Below are 18317 nucleotides of genomic sequence, written 5' to 3' on the forward strand. Positions count from 1 at the left end.
TACACAATATTTTAATCAATAAATAAACCTTAAAACTTAATCAGAATAAATTTTTTGACTTCAAATTTGTGGTTCTAAAACCATCGTTCCGTTTAGGCCCTAAATCGGGCTGTTATAACAACTTCTGCAAATAAGCCCTAATAGGCAAATTAAACATGCAATCTATAAAATTTCTTATCAATATTCTAACACATGCATCTAATCACTCAGTAAATCGTAAAAATTAATCGAAATAAACTTTTCTATCTCAAATTTGTGGTTTCGTAACCACTATTCCATTTAGGCCCTATTTCGAGATGTTACAACACACACGAAATATCAATCCTTCAACCCCGACACCGAGAAGGAACAAGTCCAATACATGGGTAACAATAATTCTAGATCTCAAATTAACCCATACAGTAATACACATACTGCAGGTTGGAGGAACCATCCTAATTTCCCATGGGGTGGTTAAGGAAATCAAAGGCCACAACATCCTCCGGCTTTTCAACAACCACCTTACCTGTAGCACCCCTAACCCGGCCCAGACGTTATGGCCAGATCTGACGTGTCACATGGACTTACGACTTAGTATGCATTCGCTGGTTTAAGTGATTAGTGTGGTCTTTGTAAAAACAGCGGTTGAATGAAAAGTCGGTTTATCAATCTTTAGGCTATCCATTTGTTGTGCTTGTTGAGTCTTGAAAATGTTCATTAATTTTGAAAACCCTTTCGACCTAACGATAGCAGTTTAGTCATAGTATAAATATAATCGAAAATAAAACCATAGTGGAAAAATAAATTTAAATAGTGGCCTTATTACGACTTAAAACAAAAATTAAATCGAATATAAAAATAATAAAATAAACTAACTTAGAAAACCAACTTTGCAGATGATGTGGCCACTCAGAATCCCTCACGACTCCAAGCCCACTATGGTTGGGGATTTCTGCAGAGATGAAAATAAAGGGTGAGTTCGGTAAACTCAGTGTGTAACATAACCCAACCATAGCCCAAAAAAGATCAAACCTCAGAGTTAGGCTTATCTGGGCCTTGGCCCAGTACAGAAATCAGAATGAAACCCATAGGCCTATTATGATAGCCCTAATTTGACCCTAGTCGAAAAGTGGTTTCGGGATCACAAAACCGAGTCACAGAAATAATTAAATGTTATACTCTGTGTTTATTATATGTGAAAGTTCGTGTGTGAAAATTTCATGCTTTGATTTTGTCATTTGAGAGTAAAATTATGAAATAAGACCTATGTGAAAATTTCTGAAAATGCTATAGGCCAAATTGTAGTGGGCAAATAATTTGTAGTGTAAAATGGGAGGATTTGCATGTCAAACTCCCCATTTTATGTGTAGTGGCCGGCCATGATGTTGGTGGGAAGCAACATGTGCATTAGATAATAATTATTTAAGACATGAAGTTATGGTACTAATTGATATGTGTCATTTTATGTCATAAAATAAAGACTAAAAATAACAAAATGATGGAAGGGAAAAGTTTGTCCATCCTTGTTCATGGTAGCCAAAAATAGAAGAAAGGAGAGGAAAAGAGCTCTTGAATGTTCAATCACTTGGGGAAGAAAATCCAAGGTGAGTTCATGGTGCTTTGCTTCTATTTTGATGTTCATGGGTTTTTCTTGTTTCTACCTTAACCCATGAAGCATATTTTTGATTTTTGGTTGTGTTGTGAGCATTCGCTCATGAATGGAAATGAGAGAAATGGTTGTTGTTTCATGTTCTTTTGATAAAAAATGGAGAATAGATGAAGTTGAGCCAAACAAATGAGCATGCATGTGCCTTAGATGCTAAGGGGGGAAAATCGGCTAACATGTTGTGTGTATTATGGCCGAATGTGAGCTTGGATAATATTGAGTAATGTTGTGCTTTAAAATGATGAAAGGAATATTATGCTTAAGTAAATTTATAGGTATGTGATGATTGATTTGTGATATGCATGTTTAAATAACATGCATGCAAGGTATGTGTGAAAGAGTGAATTGGTAATAAATCTGCTTGTGACAGCAACAGTAATGTGATTTTGGAAAATCACCATAAATTATGGGAAATGAGTTAGAAGCTTAATAAATTATGTAATTAAAGCTTAATGAGTCTAGTTTCTTATAAAAGAAACCATGTAAGCAAAAGAATTTCCGATGATAAGATATTTGAAGTGATGTGGGACAGGGTCAGAATGACTTCTAGATCCTCAGTTCTATTTTTATAAAATCATTATAAATTGTACAAAAATGGTTATAATATGAAGTTTATATGCTTAGACTCCTTAATGAGTCTATTTTCAAATTAAATAAATGATTTTGAATTCAGTACAATGAGAAATTTGATTCATAGTGAAGAGTGGTCAGATTAGTCAAGCAGTGAAATAAGGGAAACTTTAAGAAAAATCTGGTATTGATTGGCCAAACCAAAAATCCTGAAAATTTTATGGGTAAAATATATATGAGTCTATTTTCAGAGAAAATTAACGGCACTTCATTTGGAGTTTCGTAGCTCCAGTTATAGATTATTTATTGACTGTTGCTCAGGAAGACAGCTTGCAGTGAAATTATGATTATGTGGTAAACATTGACAAAAATTTGTTAATGAGTTGCTTATTGAATTCTTATAAGCTTACTATGGTCAGTAGTTGTGAAAGTTGAATATATATATATATTATATTTTGAAAGTGATGCTTGAATAGTCGAATAATGACTAGTTTAAAATCTTTAAATTTTAAGCTCAAGAGCATAGAGGGACAAATTCGGATAAGAGAAAAGAGAAAGTAATCGAATAGCCGTTGTAATCGTTCGGCAACATTCGAGGTAAGTTCTTAAGTGTTTAAGCTTGATTCCTTTTTATATACCCAAGAGTTAAATTAATATGGTAAAGGGAATGTAAATTTTATTTAGTTAATGTGCCAAATATGTAATGATTTAAGGCTATAAGCCGATTATGGCTATTATGCTTAAGTTGAATTGGATTTGGAAATTTGATGCACTAAATGAGTGTTACAATGAATAAACTATGCCATATATGTGCTGCTGGAGATATCACAATTTGTGATTATTAAATACTTAAAGGAAACCATGATGTGTATAAAATTATTATTATTAGTCCTTTGTGGTAGCCGAATATGGCTTGGCACTAAAGTGATTAAATGTGAACTTCGATGAGGTAAACCATTAAAAGTGTGGTGCTATAAGACTATGGGCTAATACGATATGTGGATTCGTTCCGTAAAGTAAATTATTCAAGTATGCGATATGTACTTAGGCATGTTAAATCGATTGGAATTGAATCATGAATGTGAATTGAGAAGCATAGGTAAAAATGCCTATGACATATATGTGAGTAAGGGTAAAACCATTGTAAATTATCGATAAGGATGGGCTATGTGCGGAACCATCTTATAATTGCTAATTTGAAAGGTTGTGTGCGAATCAGTGAGCAATATGTATATATTAGATGAATCGTGACCTTTTGGTTCTACTTAAACTAAGTTGCGCGATAAATAGTTTATGCATATGACTTATAGTCGAATGGTCACTATGGGTTAAGTTTGAATGGTGAAATGGAAATGTGATATGTTGAATGAGATGTGTTAGTATATGATTAAATATGCATGATATTTGATGTGTATCCGGGCTTAAAGACCCGAGCTTCGTCTTGGTAAAATATCCGAGTTAAATCCCGAGCTTCGTCTTTGGTATTATATCGAGGATAAATCCTGCGAGCCTAGTCTTTGGTATTATATTAAGACGCCGTGCCTAGCGTGCTTCGTGGCGGTGATGTGTATTTGGGCCTTCGTGCCTAGCGAGCTTCGTCTTGGTGATGTATATTCAGGCCTTCGTGCCTAGCGAGCTTCGTCTTGATGATGTATTAGACGCCGTGCCTAGCGTGCTTCGTGCCGATGATGTGTATTCGAGCCTTCATGCCTAGCAGGCATAATGCCGGTGAAATGATATGTTATGTGAATTCGGTGTTCCTTGTAAGTTAAGGGTTTAGCCGAATGTGAAAGATGAAATGATAGTGTATTGTATCATGCTTATATGGCCTAATGGCAAGTATAACATGTTGGTAAATATGCAATGTGCTTTTATAATTGAATGATAAGTTTGAAATGAATGTGAGTGAAATGTTATGCATAAGCTATCAAATGTTAAGTGTGAAAATGATATGAAAGAAAAGTGTTTGAGATGTATAATTATATACGTTCGAATGATGTTAGTACTCAATTGATATGAATATGTTATATGGAACTTGTTGATTTGATTATTGGGCCTTTGAGCTTAGTAGACTATAATGTCGGTAAGATACTATTAAGACTTCGAGCCTAGCGGGCTATAAAGCCGATGAAATGATATCGGCCTCAAGCCTAGTAGGCGAAATCTTAGGTGATTTGAGAAAAGCCTATGACTAAGGTACCTTGTGCTAAATTGTCAAATGAATACATTTAATACGTAAAGTGGGTCAGTACGCAGATATGTACTCGAGATGTGAGTTTGATTTGAAGTGAATCATAAGTGAGTAATGTGATCGTACTTGAATAAATGTTAAAACTATACCTATGATCATGATACACACAGTCGAGGTGTGAAAGTATGTGAGGGTATTTGATTTAAATATGTTATATGAATTGATTAAGTGTGATAAGAATCTGAGCGTGCATTATGTGCTTGTGTATATTCGCCAGATGGCAATATCCCTAGAATTTGGCCTCTTAAGAAATTAAATAATCAAAGTATAATTGCGTTTATTTGTTTGGATTGCTTAAGACTTACTAAGCTTATTAAAGCTTACTCCGTTGTTACATTTCTCTGTTTTATATATTGTTGACTTTAGTTACCTGCTCGGGTTGGAGTTCGCCGGAGATATTATCACACTGTCAAGCTCACGTTATCGGTGTAAGTAAATCCTAGTATTTCGAGTCTATGGCATGTATAGGGTTTTAATGTTTTGGACCTCGTAAGCTCATATATGGGATAGATTGCATGTGAAAAAAAGTTTTAAATTGATTGAAATTTTTAGCACGGTTTTTGTCGATTGGTGAGTTTAAGTCGGGTAACACCTCGAACCTGTTAGGTGGGGATACAGGCGAGGGTGTTACACTCATAGCGAATCTGGAACAAATATATCATGAATGCAGAAATCCCAACCCGAGCCATCCATAACACCCGTGCAGCCTTACACCATGTGGGAGACTACTCGACCCACCCAACCGCTACACACCACGAAATTGCGGTGAGGTGCGGATATTGTGACGAAGTCACCAGATCTGAATATTGTGGCTAGGCCACGAATAGATATATATATATATATATGTGTGTGTGTGTGTGTGTGTGGCGAACCAACCAGATTGCAGCGAGGCTGCCAGATATTGTGACGAAGTCACCAGAACAAATATATGTCGCGAGGCCACCAGAGTGTAGCGAGGCTGCCAGAACGCTTCCTCCATCAATATAAACCCATGTCTCATGCAACAGAAATAATATGTCATGGCATACGATATCGTAAAGCAGAACATCATGCTTTTCAGAAAAAAATAACCCTTGGGGTAAAATCGTAATTTTGCATGCATAAGGGTATTTCAGTAATTATTACCTATTGCTAAGGTTTCATGCTCATTCTAGCGTTTACCAAGTAATCAGAAGTACTTACCTCATCTTTTTACCAAAGTGGACCCATTGGCCCATTGGCCCGTTTTCGGCCCATTAAGCCCAAAAATACCGTTGTGCACGAAAATGCACACTCTGCACTCTAATCATCCAAATGCACCAAAAATACCGACGTTTCGATATTTCGGCTTTTACCGATTCAGTTTAAGGGAGGGTGTCGTTTACACACCTGGTTGATGACGACTGATGATGATCTCCCACGCGATAATCCTATAATCGATCACTAACACATTAGACTTATGAATTAATGATAACTAACATAAATCCACGTCAACTAACCCAATCATCACACAAGTTAGTCATTTACGCACGAGGGGCAAAATAGTCATTTTACCCTCCAGGGATAAATCGGTAGTCCTACCCTATAGGGGTATTTTAGTAATTCTACAACTTATCCACTTGGGCCTACGGACCCATTGGGACCACATGGCCCATTTCAGCCCATCACGGCCCGAAATAGCCGTCCTACTGCTAGAGTAATGAGAAATACACACCTGTTAGGACACTGCAGTTAATCCGCGCTCCAAACACTCTTAGCTGACGCCCAACCCAAACGAGCATGTCGTAAAGCGAAAGGGATCAGCCAAGAAGGGTATGCCTACTCTCCTCATGGTTTGCTCTATTTAAAGCCAGCTCTCTATCTACTCTTATGTTAGCTTCCCGATGTGGGATCCCTCCGTCACTAGAGTTTAAAACCAACACCAACTCTTGCCGTCCCAACATAGCAAAATAATCAACCTTTGCGTGCTAAGGGAATCGAACCAAAGTCCTCTCACATGCCAACTCACGCCACCACCACTAGGCCATCAACTCATTTGTGTCATAAATCCAACACATTAAAATTTAAAGCACACCTACTTGCTTCTAGATTTATTGAAAAGAGAAACCAAAATATATTACAAGAGCCAAGACTTGAACCTTAGACCCCTTGCTTCCTCTATGGCGTCACTTCCTTATTCCCTAAGTGGCGCCACCTTGCCACTACACCACACACTTTTTTGTGTCATCTTTTACCCCTTCACTCTTAAAAGCCCAAACGCCAATTGCATCACTTGTTCATAAAATTAAAATTTTGAAGACTACCACGGATTTAACTTAAGTTTGGGCCTTCCAAAGGCCCACTGACCTACTAAAATATATATTTTAACCAACCAGAACACACACAAAATTTTAAAAATCACAGAAACACAGAAAACCCAAAAATTTGGGCGTTACAACTCTACCCTCCTTAAAGAAATTTCATCCTCAAAATTTTACCTGGATCAAACAGATGAGGATATTGTTGACGCATCGCCACTTTTGGCTCCCAAGTAGCTTCCTTTCTGCCATGATTACGCAACAGCACCTGTACTAATGGAATTGATTTCCTCCTCAAAATCTTAACATCTCGATCCAAAATCTGCACAGGCTCTTTCTCAAAAGTCAAGTTTGATTGGACCTCAATCTCTGCAACTGGCACAACATGAGTAGGGTCAGAATGATACCACCTTAACATGGAGACGTGAAAGACATCGTGAATCCTATTCAACTCTGGAGGTAGCTCCAACTGATAAGCCACTGGACCCACTCGCTTAAGAATCCGATAAGGCCCAATGAACCGCGGACTTAACTTGCCTTTCCTCCCAAACCTTAATATTTTCTTCCAAGGCGAAACCTTCAAGAAGACCATATCACCCACGAGTACTCAATTTCCTTGCGCTTCAAATCTGCATATGACTTCTGTCTATCAGATGCTTCCTTCAACTGGTCTCTAATCAACTTGACCTTATCCTCAGTATTTGCCACCAACTCAGGTCCAAGAACCTGTCGTTCACCAAACTTGGTTCAACAACTAGGTGTACGACATCTTTTCCCATACAGTGCCTCATAAGGAGCCATTCGAATACTTGCCTGATAACTGTTGTTGTATGCAAACACTGCCAATGGTAAGTAATCCTCCCAACTGCCTCGAATGTCAATAATGCATCCCCTCAACATGTCTTCCAGAATCTGAATAACCCTTTCCGCATGACCATCAGTCTGAGGATGAAAGGCTGTACTAAAGTTCAACCGCATACCCAACGGCTCATGCAACTTTTGCCAAAATCGAGATGTGAATCTAGGATCTCGATCAAAAATAATCGACACTGGCACTCCGTGAAGTCGCACTATTTCTGCCACATACAATTTGGCTAATTTCTGAAGTGAATAATCAGTGCGGACAGGTATGAAATGAGCAGATTTGGTCAACCTATCCACAATTACCCAAATCGAGTCCTTCTTTGACGGTGTCAAGTGTAACCCACTCACAAAATCCATGGTTGCCCTCTCCACCTTCCAAAGTGGTACTTTCACTGGCTGCAAAAGTCCAGAAGGTAATTGATGTTCAGCTTTCACTTGCTGACAAGTCATACATTTTCCCACAACTTCCATTACCTCTCGCTTCAATCCAGGCCACCAATACAACTCCTTTAAGTCACGATACATTTTACTCCCTTTCGGATGCATAACACACAGACCTCTATGAGCTTCTTTCAGAATTGCTTGCCTCAAGTCAGAGTCCTTCGGAATACAAACTCTACCTCGGTAACACAGAACTCCCTCACTGCTCAGTTCGAACTCAGAAGTATCCCCATTCTTAACCTGCCGAAATCGAGAAACTAGGGACTCATCCCTCGACTGTTTTCCTTAATCTCATCCACCCAGGTCAGCCTAACTTGCAGTTCTGCTAACAGACTACCTTCGTCATACAGACTCAAACGAGCAAACATGGTTCTCAAAGCAGATACAGTTCTACGACTTAAGGCATCAGCCACCACATTAGCTTTGCCTGGGCGATACTCAATCGTGCAGTCATAATCCTTAAGCAACTCTATCCATCTCTGCTGCCTAAGGTTTAGCTCCTTCTGAGTCAGCAAGTATTTAAGACTCTTATGATCTTTGTATATAATACACCTTTCTCCGTACAGGTAATGTCTCCAAATCTTAAGCGCAAAGATTACCGCTTCCAACACCAGATCATGAGTAGGATAGTTAACTTCATGTGGTTTAAGCTGTCGCGATGCATAAGCAACCACTTTACCCTCTTGCATCGAGACACGCCCAACCCTACATGTGATGCATCATTGTATACGGTAAAATCTTTTCCGGACTACTGGTGAATCGATCACAGTGCCTCGGTCGAACTTTCTTGACTTCTCAAAAGATTCTGTTGTTTCTCGGTCCAAACAAAGCGGTACTCCCTTCCTTATAACCTTTGTCAAAGCGGCGCCATCACAGAAAATCCTTCCACAAACCTTCTATAGTACCCAGCTAAACCTAGAAAACTTCAAATTTCTGACACTGACCTTTGTGGCTTCCATTCCAGAATCGCTTCAATCTTTCGAGGGTCCACCTTGATCCCTTCAGCAGAGACAACATGCCCCAAGAAAGTTACCTCTCTCAACCAGAACTCACACTTACTGAATTTCACATAAAGCTCGTTCTCCCTCAGCACTTGCAGCACAATACGAAGATGCTCATCATGCTTCTCCTCAGTTTCAGAATAAACCAGAATATCGTCAATAAAGACGACCACGAATTGATCCAACTATGGCTGGAACATTCGATTCATTAGATCCATAAATGCTGCAGGTGCGTTCGTCAACCCAAATGGCATAACTAAGAACTCATAATGACCATACCGAGTTCTGAATGCCGTCTTGTGAATATCCACCTCCTTAACCCTCAACTGATGATACCCATATCGAAGGTCAATCTTGGAAAATACTGAAGCTTGTCTAAGTTGGTCTAATAAATCATCGATTCTCATCAGTGGGTACTTGTTCTTAATCGTCAGTTTGTTCAACTGCCAATAATCGATGCACATCCTCATTGTCTCATCTTTCTTCTTTATGAACAACACTGGTGCTCCCCACAGAGACATACTTGGTCTAATGAAGCCTCTATCCAATAACTCTTGTATTTGGGCTTTCAGCTCCACCAACTCCTTCGGTGCCATCCTATAAGGTGCAATGGACACCAGTACCGTTCCAAGCAACAAGTCGATTCCAAACTCAACCTCTCGGTTCGGGGGCAAACCCGGAAGCTCTTCTGTTCTAACTTTATCCTTGACGGTTCTAACTTTATCCACTGTCAGATCCTCAGTTTTCGATTGCCTTACAAATGCCAAATAAGCCTCACATCCCTTTCGAATCCACTTCTCGGCTCTCAATGCCGACACCATATTAGACAGATAATCCCTACGCTCGTCAATCACCAAAACCTCCTCATCCTTTGTGGTCTTTAAAATTATTCGCTTAGCAGCACAATCCAGAGTAGCCCTATGCTTAACAAGCCAATCCATTCCCAAAATGAGATCGAATTCTCCTAAAGGTAGCTCTATCATATCTCCAGAGAAAACTTTTCCTTGAGTTTCTATAGGCACATCTCTATACAGTTTATCTACCTTAACCGAGTGACCCAAAGGACTTAGTACAGATACCCCACTCACGGTCTCCTCAGAGCGCACACCCAGCGACCCAGATATAGCACATGCAACATATGAATGGGTAGATCCAACATCTATCAATGGAGTGTATGACATACTGGAAATCGGAAATGTACCAGGTATGACGTTAGGTGCATCACCCTCCTCTCAGTGACGAGCTGCATACACCAACGCCGACTGATGAGCCTCAGCAAATCGAGCACCTGTAACACCCCTTACCCGTACTCGAGGCCGGGATAAGGTACGAAGCATTACCAGACAAACATACAAACATTAAACTAAAATACGGTCCATAAAATTTCATTCATATTTCAAAACGTTCATTCACTTACACATAGTCCCTTATTTGAGTCTACGAAGCCCAAAACATACTTTAGAAAGGGTTCGGGACTAAACCGAGAACTTACAAAAATCTTGAAAATTTCATGCTTTAAGGCTCCACACGCCCGTATCCCAAAGTCATGTTCCATACACGGCTGAGACACATGGTCGTGTCTCTGCCTGTGTGGAATATACCTAGGCTATTTTCCATGCTTTGGTCAACCTTAATCTCTTACACACTTATACAAAATCAAAAGCATATAACATGGTATTCATTTAATGATTAAATATTCTCAGTTAAACCACAAACATAGCATTTTTATATCATCATACATGTGTCTCTCATACTCATTTTACCTTGTTTATTATAATACCACTTATACATTTATACCAAGATTATCATCTTACCAAATATCTTCAACTTAATCATCAAGCATTCATATTTAAAACTAGATCATATCTTTATAAAATACCACAATTCAGATGTGCAAATAACATGTTTGCGTAAAACATTTTAATTTAACTCCATACCCTACAAGCATTACATTGAGACTACTCATATATATATATACATGTCATGATACATATCATTCTCTTTCTGTTTTCTTATAAACAGATATCATTTATTTCATTATATCAATATTTCATATACCATAGTTTCATGTATTCCACATATATTTATTTTCCTCCTCCTCCTCTCCATTCCACACCCTTAATGTATATAGCATTCTTGTAAGTATGATTTCATAATTTACTAATAAATGCTCACATCAAACTGTCCACACAAGTCATAGTCACTTACTTATTTATAATTCGAGCTACAGAGCTCCAAATTAAGATCCATAAATTTCTGCTGAAACTAGACTCAGATATCTTTTCACCATAAAATTTTGATAATTTTTGGTTTAGCCAATTAGTACAGTTTATTCATTAAAATTTCCCCTATTTCACATTCTGACAGTTCTGACCTCTCTTCACTAAAAAATAATTATCTCACAATACAGAAATCGAATAATGTTATTGTTGATTTATATTGAAAATAGACTCATTAGGGATTTTAAAAATATAATTTTAAACCTCTAATTATTTTTATCCAAATTTTTGTGATTTTCCAAAGTCAGAACAGGGGATCACGTAATCATTCTGAACCAGTCACACAAAAACATAAATATATCAAAATATAGAACTCGTTTTCTAGCTCTGTTTCTTTTATATGAATGCAGACTCATTAAGCTTTAATTTAATATCTCATTCAGTCTCTGAGTCAATTTCTACTATTTATGGTGATTTTTCAAAATCACGTAACTGCTACTGTCCAAAACAGTTTAATTGCTAATTCACTCTTTCACAATTTCTTTGTATTAACCTCATTTTAACATACATATCACAAATCATTTTCACCACATTTCATACATCACAAGTATAGGCCCATGATCACAAGGTCACCATAAAATCATCCTCATTTATAACTTACTTGTTTATAACCTTACCACATCCTGGTAACTTAATGAACACATCATTCACATAACCAAGTTCATGCACTTATTCATCACAAAACTCACAAAGCAATACATAGAGAGTCTCCCGTTGAACACTTCGGTCCTCGATACTTGGTGGTTTCAGCACATAGCTCCACCCATCATAGAGTTCGGCTCTCTTGTACACATGGTGAACACTCAGTACCACCCATGTGACCTAGCCATTTTATCTCGTAGCTCTCTTGTCTACATGGTGTCCTTCACCTGGAGCCACGCATGCGACCTAGCTACATATATCACGTAGCTCTCTTGTCTACATGGTGTACACATAGTATCACCCATGCGACCTAGCTACATCATAATGTCATGTAGCTCTCTTGTACACATGATGTGCACTCAGCACCATACATGTGACCTAGCTACATACTATCTGTATCATCCAATCTTTCCGAAGGTTCAACCGGGATTTCTCTCTCTTTTCCAACAATTTCACCAATCAAGTAATTATCCACAAAAATATTTCCAATATTATTATAAAATATCATAATACAAGTAATATTGATGTATTACTTACATATAAACTTACATCTCATTTAATATCAAGGCAATAACATTAAATTACACATTGCCTTATTAAAAATCATATGAACTTACAATTTCCCATAATATCCATAATCATAGAAATCACATTTATGTATGATAATTCAATGCACTTCATGTACCATAGACATATTTTTAAATCAATTCATAAACTTGTCACCATAATCATTTAATTTAACATAATTCAATTAATTCACTAAATTTAACTTTCAAATATAAATTCTGACATTATTGTTGTATTATTATCATACCAACTTACATACTTTCAACACCTCGAAAATTATAATAAATATATCAATTTTACATTGAAACATGCATAAATTAATGCTTATTATACATATGAACTTACCTCGATACTAAAACGATCATTTTACCAACTTTCCCAATTTTTGATTTTTCTCTCATTCTAGGTTCAAATCTCATTTTCCGGGATCTAAAACATCATATTTTACTTATTTAATTAATGTACTATTCAAAACAGTCCTTAACTCAAACTTTGGAAAAATTACAATTTTGCCCCTAAACTTTTGCATATTTACACTTTTGTCCCTAGGCTCGGGAATTAAACTTCATCCCTTATTCTTATGTTTTATAACATGCTGGTCACTTTTCTCTTCTATGGCAACATCAAATTCTCACTCTAACATATACTTATGACTATTAGGTATTTTTACCGATTAAACCCTTTTACTCGTTTTCACTCAAAATCGAGTAGAACAAGTTGTCTAACATAATTTAAAACCTCATATTCTATCATAAAACAGCAAAATAAACACATTTCACCTATGGGTATTTTTCCAAATATGAACCCTAGCTTAAATTATTGCTAGAATAAGCTTAATCAAATTAAGGATTCCAAAAGCGTAAAGAACTTGAAAAGCGGGTTAGAACGGACTTACTATTGAGATTGGAAAGCTTGAAAACCCTAGCCATGGTTTCCCCCATGCTAATTTCGGCCTCCATGAAAAAGATGAGTAAATTTTGGCTTTATTTTCCCTTCTTATTTCTTTTAATTACCAAATGATCAAAATGTCCTTCCTTACTAAACTTTCAAAAATTCCATCCATGTCCAATTTTTGTCCATCACTTAGAAATTGGTCAAATTCCTATTTAAGACCTCCTAATTAATATCTCAAAGCAATTTCATACTAGAAACTTCTAGAATGCAAATTTTGCAACTTATTCAATTTAGTCCCTAACTTCAAATTGAGCATTTTATGCATAGAATTTCTTCACGAAATTTTCACACAATCATGCAATCATATCATAGACCTTAAAATAATCATAAAATAATTATTTTTATCTCAGATTTTGTGGTCCCAAAACCTCTATTCCAACTAGACCCAATTTTGGGCTATAACAGCACCCCTGCCAGGCGCTCCTCTTCCTCGACCGCTTCCATTACCACCTCTGCCTTGCCCACATCCTCTCAGAAACTGTGGTCCACCACTCACTGGTTGAGCGACCCTCTACTCTAAAACTTGAACCTGATCTGGTTCCTGGGGACAATCCCTAACCCTATGCTCCATAGATCCGCATCAGAAAAAAGCACCAGAACGTTTCTCACACTCGCTCATATGCATCTTCCAACAATTCCTACAACCTTGCGGTCTAACAGCATTCATCGGTACTACTCGAACTAGCTCCATTACCCTTACTCTCTTAACATTCCTGTTCATACCACTTGAAAGTCCTGAATCTCTACTAAAACGATTCTGATCTTTCTCACGATTCTGTCTTTCTGTATGCTTCACTTCCTTAACTATCTTAGCTTTCTTCATTAAAGCAGCGAAGTTACGCTTCCTCTGCAGCGCAATCAGCACCCTAAGTTCATCTCTCAGACCATCCTTGAAGCGTACGCTACGCTCATACTCTGTAGCGACAATCCCAGAAGCATACCGGCTCAGTCTCAGAAACTCAGACTCATACTCAGCCACTGACTTACTCCCTTGGACCAGGTTTAGAAATTCTTTCTAGCAAGCGTCCACGTAACTAGCCCCAACATACTTTCCTTTGAAGGCTGTCTTAAATAGCTCCCAAGTCAAACTGTCAGCAGGAGCTCCATCTCTCACCGTGAGCCACCACTGATAAGCCTCATCCCTAAGTAACGATATGGCTACCTTTAGCTTCTGCTCTACAGAGTAGTCCAGATCATCCATAATCCGCTCTGTGGCTTCTAACCAATACTCAGCCACATTCGGAGTTACACCAGATACGCCCCTAAATATCTCTGCTCTATTGGCCAGGAGCTACTCAGAAATAGACCCCCGAATTCCGTTTCCCGTACTTGCCCCAGCAACCCTTTCCAAAACTCAGAGCATTTCTTGGGATAGGGCATCGTCCCCAGCACCTCGATCATGAGACTCTACCTTCGTTGCCGGTGGTACCGGTGCATCTGCTGACGAAACATGTCCTGAAGACGAAGATTCAACCTGAGCATTACCTCGGCCACGTCCACGGCCTCTTCTATGAGCTGCTCGTGTACTCATTTCATATTATCTGATTAAGAATTTTGAAAATCAGTTTAATATTTCAGTGTTTATTATAGATGTCTTATGAATAACAGTAATTCAGGGTTTGAGTTTGTTTCCTTTTGCAGTAGCCTAGCTACAGTCTCAATCTACTTATTAGAGTTTCTATAGTTCCAGTGTTACCTTAACTAAAGTACCATGATAAGGTTTTGTACAAGCGTATAACAGATATTTCAGAAACAATCAGAAAGGCTCAGAAAACTTATAGACTTACGCCGGAGATTCGGTGTGCCACCTTCTAAAAAACCTAATTTTAGAAAACTGATTTTAATATTTAAAATCATCTATTTGTAAAGAGAATATATTGGAAACATTCTTGAAAACAATTTATAATCAAGTTCCAAAAAAAAATGATTTTCGAAAACCTTTATTCAGTGTTTCTTTACAAACTCCCATTTTTTAGACCTGTTCCACAGTCGAGTTGTTGCAACTTGGCTCTGATACTACTAAATGTAACACCCCAAACCCAGCCCAGACGTTATGGCTAGATCTGACGTGTCACATGGACTTACGACTTAGTATGCATTCACTGGTTTAAGTGATTGGGGTGGTCTTTGTAAAAACAGCGGTTGAATGAAAAGCCGGTTTATCAACCTCTAGGCTATCCATTTGTTGTGCTTGTTGAGTCTTGAAAATGTTCATTAGTTTTGAAAACCTGCTCAGCCTAACACTAGCAGTTTCGTCATAGTATAAATATAATCAGAAAATAAAACCATAGCGGAAAAAAGAAATTTAAATAGCGGCCTTATTACAACTTAAAACCCAAAATTAAATCAGAATATAAAAATAATAAAAATAAACTAACTTAGAAAAACCAACTTTGCAGATGATGTGGCCACTATGAATCCCTCACAGCTCTAAGCCCACTATGGTTGGGGATTTCTTGTAGAGATGAAAAAAAATGGTGAGTTCGGTAAACTCAGTGTGTAACATAACCCAACCATAGCCCAAAACAAATCAAACCTCAAAGTTAGGCTTATCTGGGCCTCGGCCCAGTACAGAAATCAGAATGAAACCCATAGGCCCATAGCATATACAGAACAAATATATCATGAATGCAGAAATCCCAACCCAGAGCCATCCATAACACCCCCGTACCAGCCTTACACCTTGTGGGGAGACAACTCGACCCACCCAACCGCTACACACCACAGAAATTGCAGCGAGGCTGCCAGATATTGTGACAAAGTCACCAGATAAAGATATTGTGGCCAGGCCACCAGAACATATATATATATATATATATATGTGGTGAAGCCATCAGATTGCAGCGAGGCTGCAAGATATTGTGACGAAGTCACCAGAACAGATATATGTGGCGATGCCACCAGATTACAGCGAGGTTGCCAGAACGTTTCCTCCATCAATATAAACCCATGTCCCATGCAACAAAAATAATATGTCATGGCATACGTATACAGAAACAGAGCATCATGCTTTTCAGAAAAAAAAAACCCTAGGGGTAAAATCATAATTTTGCATGCATAAGGGTATTTCAGTAATTATTACCTATTGCTAAGGTTTCATGCTCATTCTAACGTTTACCAAGTAATCAGAAGTACTTACCTCATCTTTTTACAAAAGTGAGCCTGTTGGCCCATTGGCCCGTTTTCGGCCCATTAAGCCCAAAAATACCGTTTTGCACAAAAATACACACTCTGCGCTCTAATCATCCAAATGCACCATATTCATTAACAAGCGTTGTCTCACGGAGGCCAGACGTCATGAGTTCACAAAATACCGATGTTTGGGTATTTCGACTTTTCTGGATTCGGTCTAAGGGAAGGTGTAAACACACACCTAGTTGATGACGATTGATGACGATATCTCCCACGCGATAATCCTACAATCGATCACTAACACATTAGACTTACGAATTAAAGATAACTAACATAAATCCACGTCAACTAACCGAATCATCACACAAGTTAGTCATTTACGCGCGAGGGGCAAAATAGTCATTTTACCCTCCAGGGGTAGCTCTGTAGTCCTACCCTATAGGGGTATTTTAGTAATTCTACAACTTATCCACTTGGGCCTACGGACCTATTGGGACCACATGGCCCATTTTAGCCCATCGCGGCCCGAAATAGGCGTCCTACTACTAGAGTAATGAGAAATACACACCTGTTAGGAGACTCCAGTTAATCCGTGCTCCATACACTCTTAGCTGACACCCAACCCAAACGAGCACGTCACAAAGTGAAAGGGATCAGCCAAGAAGGGTATGCCTACTCTACTCATGGTTTGCTCTATTTAAAGCTAGCTCTCCATCTACTCTTATGTTAGTTTCCCGATGTGGGATCCCTCCATCACCAGAGTTTAAAACCAACACCAACTCTTACCGTCCCAACATAGCAAAATAATCAACCTCTGAGTGCCAAGGGATTCGAACCAAAGCTCTCTCACATGCCAACTCACGCCAGACCACTAGGCCATCAACTCATTTGTGTCATAAATCCATCACATTAAACTTTAAAGCGCACCTACTTGCTTCTATATTTATTAAAAAGAAAAACCAAAATATATTGCAAGAGCCAAGACTTGAACCTTGGACCCCTTGTTTCCTCTATGGCATCACTTCTTTGTCCCCTAAGTGGCGCCACCTTGCCACTACACCACACTCCTTTTTGTGTCATCTTTTACCCCTTTACTCTTAAAAGCCCAAACACCAATTGCATCACCTGCTCATAAAATTAAAATTTCCAAGACTACCACGGATTTAACTTAAGTTTGGGCCTTCCAAAGGCCCACTAACCTGCTAAAATATATATTTTAACCAACCAGAACATACAAAAAATTTTAAAAATCACAGAAACATAGAAAACCCGAAAATTGGGGCGTTACATTACCAATAGGAGAAAAAGCTGAACCTTGAGGAGATGCTAACAAAATTCATCTTGGTGTCAGAAACTCATTTTCAAAATACCGAGACAGCACTTAAGAATCAACAAGCATCAATCGAAGGGCTTGAAACTCAGATAGGTCGGCTCCCTAAATTGATATCTAAAAGACCACCAGAAAGTCTTCCTAGTAACACTGAACCCAACCCAAAAGAGCACGTGAAAGCAGTTACACTAAGGAATGGGAAAGTGTTAGCTGAATCTAAAAAGAAGCCACCATAAGAAGCTGACAGAAAGCAGGTTGAAGCCGAAAACAATGACAATCTAATTCCAAAAGAATATAAACCACCAATTCCATACCCAGCAAAATTGAAGAAAAACTGTATGGATGCATAATTTGGTAAATTTCTT

Source organism: Gossypium arboreum, chromosome 11 (genome assembly GCF_025698485.1).
Source record: "Gossypium arboreum isolate Shixiya-1 chromosome 11, ASM2569848v2, whole genome shotgun sequence".
Taxonomy (NCBI): Eukaryota; Viridiplantae; Streptophyta; class Magnoliopsida; order Malvales; family Malvaceae; genus Gossypium; species Gossypium arboreum.